Here is a 9,588-nt window from a genome sequence, read left to right as displayed (position 1 = left end):
AAGCCAGACCCAGGTCATGGCTAATTCCTGTAGCCCTGGGTAGGGTCAGTTTCCCCTGCTCCCGTGATGATTGTGAATAGAGTGTTGGCACCCCAGGAGAAATGAGGGTGTTTTTGCCAAAATGGACAGTGAATGCAGGGCAGGTAAAAGCCAGCACTATTTCCCATACAACTCTGAACCGAGCCCCTTACCCACCAGATGTGCAGCTTATGCAGAGAACAACATCCCTCTTGCCAAGATGATAGCTGCCTTGACTTTGATGTTCCTCAGTTTCCACACTTAACGTCAGCTCTTCTGCCAGGGCTGCATACTTGTTTGTTTTGTCTGGACAGATTTTTGTGATGCTTCTGCTGCAGGAAACAGCTACATCAATAAGGTCCGCTGTTTTGTTAGCTTTATCAAGGAGCAGGAGCAGAATGTCTGCTCTGGTGAGCTGCTTTTGTGTCTCCAGCTATCTCAGAATAGCTATTTTCCAACATATTCTTTTTCTCTATGCTATTTTCTTTACCCAAGCCCACTTTCAAACAATTAATTGGTAAGCTTTGTGGCAACATTCTTGTACCTATTAGAATTTCATCCTGTAATCCAAGGTGGTTTACGACTTCTGTATTTTCTAGCAATTAGATTTTGCTTATCAAGCAAGTGGGTTCAAGAGCAATGACATTGCACTGTGTTTATGAAAACAGGTCTTCAAAGCACGAAAAATGACATGTTATGTTACTCCTGCTGTTGCTATGGCTACTTTGCCTGCATAATATTGACTAAGGAGATGTCAGAAAATCTGCTAAAGAGCAGAGATCTCTGTATCTTTTTTCCCTCCCTTTCGCCTTCCTTCAGCAAAGACTTCCTGAGCAACTATTACACCACAGGCACTAGACATACAGTAATATTTCTAAAATTCCCCTAATGTTATATATAACTATATCTATAATAATATAATATCATCTTATGTAAGTATATATCTACAATATAATATAAATATACAAAATAGATAAATATTTATATATAAATAAATTATAAATATATATTTGATTTATGACATATGTATCAGTGCTTACCATTTGACGGGCACTGTTCTAAGAACTCTTGCACATAAAAACTCTTTTAATCTTTTTTTCATTTTCTTAACAATCTCTTTTCTTTTTCTTTCTTTTTAGTTTATAATTTTAAATTTTGTGGGTAGTACATAATAGGTATATATATTTATGGGGTACTTACTCTTAATATAATATGATAAATACATTTTATAGATGAAGAAATTAAGGCAATAAGCTATCAAATGACTTTCCTAATATCATAGAACTAGTTATTAGAAGAGAAAGGACCTTAACCCAGGCCTCAGAATCACTACACTATTCAATAGCAGACAAATCTTCAAAATCAAAAACAAACAAACTAACAAAAAGAATCATTACATTGTGCTACTAATCCATTTGTGGAATATCACATGAAAAATAATTACAAATTATGGTTAATATGATGATGGATAAGTTTTAGGATCTTATAAGGAGCTCAGTCTGGTTCAATGACTATAGGGAGGGAAGGCATCTCTGAGGAAGGGATGTAGCAGCTGAAATTTGAGGATGAGTTGGAAGTAAGTGGTGTTGGGAGGACAGAGAGAAGATCACAGGCAGGTGTCAGGCAGAGGGACAGTAGGTATGCACCTGCCCCAAAACCCAAATGGAGCCTAGTAGACTCTGTGCCTGGAAGCAAAACCTGTAGAGATAGTGTAGTTAGGTTAGAAACAGTAAGGTCATGCTTTGTGAGTTTTTTATTTCTGGTAGGCAGAAAATGGCCCCCAAAATGACTGTGAATATGTTACCTCATGTGGCAAAGGGACTTCACTATGTGATTAAAGGTACCATGGACCTTGACAGGGGGAGAGTATGCAGTTGCACTCAATTTAATCACCTAAGTCCTTAAAAGCAGAGCCTTTTTCAGCCATGGTTACAGAGAAAAATGTGACTACAAAAAAGTGTTAGGAAGTAGTGACTTTGATAGCTTTGAAGATGAAGACATGGAACAGAGCCAAGGAAGAGGGTATCCTCTAGAAGCTGGAAATATAACCAAGTATAATAAGAAACAAAGCCAAATATGTATTTTAAAAAACATGTATGACATAATGTAGTAGTTAGGTATAGTTAGGTTGAGTTCTGTCAACTTAGAAAGTTAGATGTTTGCCTGACAAAATGACATCACTTCTGTTCCATGGAATTGAACCCTTGGAAAAGGAAGGAAACAGCTTTCTCCTATAGAGCCTCCAGAAAGAAGTGAAGCCCTGAGAACATCTTGTTTGTAGCCCGCTGAGACCAGGTCAGACTTCTGACTCCAGAACTGTAAGATAATAAATTTGTGTTGCATTAAACTAAGTTTGTGGTCATTTGTGACAGCAGCAATAGGAAATCACCACACGTCATAAAAAACTATTGATGGCTTTGAGCAGAGGAACAGCACTATTAAAAATTTTTTTTGAAACTTCAACAATCTTTTATTACCAAACTTGTGCAAGGTTAACGCTTTCACCTGGAGAACAGCAAAAATGACATCTCTAACAAGATCAAGTGTGGGAAGGGCAAACCCAATGAAGACTGTCTCTTAAAAAAAGCATTAAGAAAAAATACATTATTTGCATAAGCATTGTTTTAAAAACTAAAACTTCCCAGTGTGGCAGAAAAAAATATCCCAAAGTGATTTCAGTCCACAAAAAACAGCATTTGGCAGTCCGTGCTGCCTTAAAAATCCCAATTTAGAATAACCCTAGGAGAAAATCATCCTTCCTCCATTAAAAAAAAAAAAATCCCTTTTTTCCTTGTCCTTGTTCAGATTCCATGAAACACTCAAAGAATAACAGGATGAACAACACCCAGCCCACTTCTCTCATCCCCTATCTCTTAAGGCTCACACTCAGGACTATTCCTTAGGAACCTTCACTTCTACTACAATTGGAAAATTGATCCCTAATTTCTGGGCCAGAGTTCTAGAAACGCAAAAAACATTCTCCTGCTTCCTTCAAGGAGAAGCCTGAGGGATCCTTGAAAGATCAAGGGGACAGTGTATCTGGCTGCAACTGGAATGCCTGCTGGGTTGGGCCCAGGGGATCCCTTTTTCAGCAAAATCACCCCAATACCTTATTACTGAAAGTCTAACCCACCAGGCAAAACCAAGGAACAGCACGCACCGAACTACAGCTGTACCAAAAAGGTGCACCTCTCCAACATTTAACCATAAAGGTAAGGGTGGTGAGGAGAGCCGAGTGAGTATTTGAACTCATCTGTCTTCCGAGAAGCTTGCATATTTTAGGCCAAAGCCATGATGCAGAGAAAGACATTTGGCCAAAGAGTTGTCTTTGCTATGTCTGTCTGGATAAAGCTGCCATTTCTGGGCATCCTTGTTCAAGGCTGCTTTATGGAAGCTTTGCCCCCTTATGCAGAGTACTTAAGAATTAATGGGGAAATTTTCCATTCACCTTCATAACTGGCAAATACTTCAACAGCAGTTTCTCAAAAACCACCAATGGAGAAAGACCACCCCTTTAGTTGAGGATCACAGCTCCTTCATGTGATCCTCCTTCCATCATCCTTCCAGTCGATGAACTTCTTGCTGGACTTTTGTAGCAGCTCATTGGTTTTAGAAAAGTGTCTACATCCGGTTGGGTCTGGTGGCTCACACCTGTAATCCTAGCACTTTGGGAGGCTAACGTGGGAGGATCACCTGAGGTCAGGAGTTCAAAACCAGCTTGCTCATCATGGTGAAACTCGGTCTTTACTAAAAATACAAAAAATTAACTGGGCATGGTGGTGCTTACCTGTAATCTCAGCTACTTGGGAGGCTGAGGCAGTAGGATCACTTGAACCCGGGAGGTGGAGGTTGCAGTGAGCCGAGATCATGCCACTGCACTTCAGCCTGGATGAAAGAGCAAGACTCCATCTCAAAAAAAAAAAAAAGAAAGAAAGAAAACTGTCTACATCCAAAGAACCTCTATACGCAGACAACAGGGAGGGATGAGCCAGCTGCCGAATATGGTGCTGTTTCCTATCTATGGCACTGCCCTTCTTCTGAGCATAAGAGCCCCAGAGCAAGAAGACAAGCCAGATTGAGTTCTGATTTAGCCAGGACACAACTGCGTCAGTGAGTTGCTCCCAGCCTCGCTCCTTATAGAACTGGCTGGATGGGCCAGAATAGTGAGACAGCATTGAGTAAAAGAACCCCTTGTTTGGCCCACCCAGATAAATCTCCATGCTGAAGGTGAGCAAAACCATCTATGTCTGCAGACAACAATTTTTAAACACTTTCTGAGTTGGGCGGAGGTGGAACATGTCTTTGCACATGAAAGCAGAGCCTGTGAGCTTGACTGGGTCCATGATATGGAGCCTGTCTGGGAATGAGAACCTTCACATCTCTTATGTCACACATATGGGTCTAGGTGAAAACTTGGTGTGGGGGCAAATAAACAATGTAATGTCTGCTTTATTCTGCACAAATCCCATTACCTTTATAAAATACTGTTTCCTGAACTGCCCTGAGGTGCTTCTTCCAACTCTCACCAAAACCCGTGGGTAGTTGTGGACCATGAGTCTGTGTTGGGCCATGAGTCTGGGAAGAGCCCTGGCCTTCCTCCTTTAGATGTGAACCAACTGCTCAGTGCTCAGCAGTGAGGAGGACAGCATGCTGGGCTCATCCTTCCTGGCCCTGGCTTTCTTGATGGGGTGGGCCTCTGCATCTCAGTTCTCCTAAGCTACAGCTGCCACTCCAGTCCCCAGGTCAGCTGGCTTGGGACTGTGGGAAAGAGACTTCCCAGCCAGACTGGGAGAGGGGAAGCAGTAGAGTGTCTTCTGGCTGTTCATCCCAGAGCTGAGGAGGGAGCAAATACACAGCCCAGGGATCCACGAGGCTTCCACTGGCTGTAGCAGTCAGCAATTCAATTTTTTTTTAATTAGCTGCATATTTTTATCTGGGTCTCAGATTATTTCACTGTGATTTGGGGGTTGTGACGGTTTATTTTATGTAACTTGACTGGGCTAAGGGATGCCCACATAGCTGATGAAACATTATTTCTGGGCATCCCTTAATGTCTGTGCGGGTGTTTCTGGAAGAGATCTGCATTTGGGTTGGTGGACAGAGTAAAGCAGATGGCCTTCACCAATGCAGGTGGGCGTCACCCAATTCATCGAGGGCCCAGAGAGAACAGAAAAGCAGAGGAAAGGTAAGTTTGCTCTCTGCTTGAGCTGGGACACCCAACTTCTCCTGCCCTCAGAGGTCAGCACTTCTGGTTCCAGGTCCCACTCAAATGGGAACTGACACTGTCAGCCCCTCCCCACTCCCACCCTTGTTTCTGAAGCCTGCAGACTTGGGCAAACTGCATCATGAAGTTTCCTGCTTCTCCAGCTTGCCAGTGGTGCAGACAGCAGGCTGTGGGACTTCCCAGCCTCTGTAATCATGTGAGCCAGTTCCTGTACTGGTTCCATTTCTCTGGAAAACCCTAAGACAGGAGTCAAACATTAGCCACATTTTACTAAGCTGTTGACAAAGTTTTCAATTGGGGTTGGAGAAAACTATTTCTCTACATCACAGGACAAACTGTCCTCATTTCTGTCACTAAACATTCGTATCACTTCCTGCTGTTGTCATCAGCCACTAGCACCAATGTTTGACAGCAGCAGAGATTGCCAGGGGCCTTGGTCCACTCCAATGCTGGCCTAAATTGGGGGACCTTAGGCGAGTTGCGTAGCCTCTCTGAACCTCAGTTTCTCTGCTGTAAGATGGAAATTCTGCCAAGGCCTATTCCACAAATGGGTCATTATGAAGATTTAAAAAAAAACCTAATTGTCCGAACTTTAATCTTGGCACAGAGTAAGGCTCAACAAAAGCTACTTTCTCTTTTTCTGGGTAGTTGCTTCCAGTGCTCCTGTTGCTTCTGGGTCAGACAATGCAGTAAATGTCTGGACAACTATAGCCATGAACATGCAGTGTTCATGTAAATGTAAGGGCCAGGGGAGAGTCAATTATCAGCATAAGGATGATAGGCAAGGCTCTCTCCATAGAAATTTTTCCTTATAATATTCCAAAGCATTATAATGCTCTGTGTCCTCCATTATCCTAGTTATTAGCTGGAGTGATAGGAATGAGCTGTTGCTGACAATGGTGTTACTCATGAGCACATGACTGTTGGTCAACAGCCATGTCCCAGCTGGAGGAAGTCCACGGTCTAGTGACTTAGAGAAGTAGTAAAAGGAGACAACCAGGTAATTACCACACACACACACACACACACACACACACACACACTTTCAATAAATAATGTAGCTGTTCCCTGTATGTCTACCCTTGATATAATTTTTTCTTTGTTTCTGATGAATAGACATAAACCTAAAAAGGAAGTATCCCAAGTATGTCTTGGCCACTTTTACTATGTAGATAGATTGATGGGCAGTACAGATATCAGTAGGGTCCCTCTGCTTCTTATAATCTAGCTAAGAGTGGGTCAGGCTATGGAATGTCTGTGACCTTCAAGGGTCCTCTGATTTGTAGAATCACTTCTGACTCTAGGCACCCTACTTCTGCTGATTTGGAGAATTTTAGGAACCATCTGAGTCCTTCCAGTTTCTAATTGTCCAAACCAACCTGGAAGCCAGAAGGCAAAGGTACCCATGGATGTAGTTGACACAGCTGAGCCTCCCAGCACAGAAAGCAGGATGGAGCTGAAGATGCTAATGCAATATGTGAGCGTGTGTGCGTATACAATATGCCTCATGGGTTTGGGTGATAGAGTCCCTTGTGTGTCTGTATAGGATTGGAAGTGCAGTGCACTGGTGCATCCCTGACCAGTTGGAGATGGGAGAAGCATGGGGTGTTCCCTTCCAAGATTCCAATTCCCTTCCTCAGATGGACTCTTGAATTCAGCTAGACCAGACAGCAGAGGAAAACAGCTGGGTTATCCATGCCTCTTCTGGCTTCTTGGCTGATTTCGAGTTCCCTGGGCCCTCCCTAGGTGTAAGTGTCACCTCAGTGGAGCAGACCCTGAGTGACACAGCAAGCAAGATGCAGAGGGGATGGGAAGCTCTGATGGGAATCAGGATGTAAAGGGAGCCCATCTCAGGACAGGAGCCTTTGCAACAAATCAGGCCAGACAGGGTGTTCCAGCATGCAGCGTTCACCTGAGAGGAGGAAACGTCACCTGGTGGGCAAAGACTGAGAATATGCAATAGCTGAGGGGTTCTCAGGACCCCTCACCTGCTTCCCCATGGGCTTAGGCCATCTCCTCACCTGCTTATGGGGTTCTGTCAGGCAGATCTGCCCTCCCACTTATACTTCCTTCATTTCCCAACACATCTGCTTAACATCTTGCTCCCTCCTCTTAGGCACTTTTTTTTATCACCTAATTTTTAACTGTCTTCCCCACTTCCAATCTCACCTTCCCTCAAAACACTTCTCATTGTCTCCATGAGGTCTCTCACTCCCAGGGATGTTATTCTGACCATATAAACCTAGAAAAACATATCTGAACATGATAACCTAATTTGAAGATGTCATCCAACATCCTGCTACACTCAGCTTAGTCCTCCAGCACTAGCTGGCTCTGCTCACAGCCCTAGGAAAGACACTCTTTCCTACCTATATGACACCACACTCGTAGGTCACAGCCAATTGTGTCAGGTGCATTTACTGACTCTGGAGAAGACAAGCCATGAGTGGCCAGTGCCCACTCACATCTGTTATTGCCCAACTCTTTGAACAATTGAGGGAGTTTGGAACAGAGTCAAGTCAGCATAGAGCACTAGAGAGATGTCTCTGGCCAGTGAGATCCCCATCACTGCCCTCTGTCCATCCTTCTTTCTTTTTTTTTTTTAGCTCGGTCACCCACCCAGGCTGGAGTGCAGTGGCGCGATCTCTGCTCACTGCAATGTCTGCCTCCTGGGTTCAAGCAATTCTCCTGTCTCAGCTTCCCAAGTAGCTAGGGTTACAGGCACCTGCCACCATGCCCGGCTAATTTTTTTATATTTTTAGTACAGACGGGGTTTCACCATGTTGGCCAGGCTTGTCTCAAACTCCTAACCTCAGGCGATCCACTTGCTTCAGCCTCCCAAAGTGCTGGGTTTACGGGTATGAGCCACTGTGCCCAGCCTGCCCATCCTTCTTAAGTTCCATTTGTTTAAGTCTGTGGATTTAAACCAGAATGCAAAGCCGGACTGCAGATCACCTAGCTAGGCACCATTTTCTTTGTCTGTTGATCCAGGTAAACGGTTTGGTGAGTTTCATTGATACCCATCAGGAGTTTAAAGACGAAGAGCAAGAGAGTCATGGGGTCCACCCTTTGGCCACATTCTGGCTGGGCCCACCCTACACCAAGAAGTTGTCTTTATAACTCTTTCTGTATAAAACCTTACATAACATATATATTATACATATTATATATATATATATAACTTTATAAAGTTTTCTTCATAAAGCCCAGTCATTGAATATTTTTCTTTTGTATTTTTAAATAATAGTTATTTTCATCTGAATAGCTCATGAGAAAGCCAGTGGGGACAAGGACAGCAGTTAAAGAGTCTGTGTGTATCCACACTGGAGCAGCAGCCTGGAATAGCCAGAGAACTTGGGCTTTGAACTCACACTAAACTGGGTGCAAATCTAAGCTCCAACACTTCCCGGCCATGACTTTGGGCAAGATGTTTGAACTCACTCATTTATTTACTCAGCAAATATCTGTTGAGCCCCTACTATGGCCTGACTAGGTGCTAAGCCCTGGGGCTACAGCAGAAATAAGACAGACATGCTCTGCCTCTACTAAGCTTCAAAGCAAAGAACTAAGCAGTTACCCTATCTGTGTTGTTAAGACAATAACTGTTGTAAGAGCTATTGTGAGATCAGAATACATATATATACACATACATATACACACTCACATACACACCACAGGCCTCCATCAACATGAACTTGTTCCCTTTTGTTTGAGTGAAATAGCTTCTGGGCAGCTTGATGCTTTCTAGATCTTGGCCTCCTGGCTATGTCTGCATATTTTCTTCAATATCTAAGGAGTACTTAATGAGTGTCAATAATCTGCCTGGCACTGTTCCAGGCACTTGGGACACATCAGTGAACAAGACAAAGTCCCCAGGCTCATGGAGGTGCTAGATGGAGCCAAACGATGAATCCCTGACATAACAAAGACATAAATTGTGCACTGTCTCAGTTCCCGAGGCCCCACAAGCAGACTCTGAGACAAGAGCTGGTGCAGGGATATTACCTGGGAGGTCATTCTAGGAAGCACAGGTTAGGAAGAGGGATGGGGAGGCAAGGCAGGGAAGAGAAAGATAATTAAGAACACATTAGTAGCCTGGGCAACATGACCAAACTCCATTGCTACTAAAATAAAAAACATTAGCTGGATACGGTGGTGCACGCCTGTAGTCCTAGCTACTTGGGAGGTTGAGGTGGGAGGATCCCCTGAGCTTGGGAGGCAGAGGTTGTAGTGAGCCAAGATTGCACCATAGCACTCCAGCCTGGGCGACACAGCAAAACCCTGTCTCCAATAAACAAACAAACAAAAAGCATTAGAGAGCAGAGGGCTACGGTTAGAGTTAGCCT

The 9,588-nt window shown here is 43.7% G+C and overlaps 1 pseudogene; it reads right to left on the bottom strand.

The window, feature by feature from the left end:
- Positions 1 to 3,554: 3,554 nt before the first annotated feature.
- LOC129015154 (uracil-DNA glycosylase-like) overlaps positions 3,555 to 9,588 on the bottom strand; it is a 38,954-nt pseudogene continuing 32,920 nt past the window's right edge.

The sequence above is a fragment of the Pongo pygmaeus genome, chromosome 18 (assembly GCF_028885625.2).
Source record: "Pongo pygmaeus isolate AG05252 chromosome 18, NHGRI_mPonPyg2-v2.0_pri, whole genome shotgun sequence".
NCBI classification, from domain to species: Eukaryota; Metazoa; Chordata; class Mammalia; order Primates; family Hominidae; genus Pongo; species Pongo pygmaeus.
Note: the sequence above shows the minus strand (reverse complement) of the source record. Positions and strands in the feature narration are given on the sequence as shown.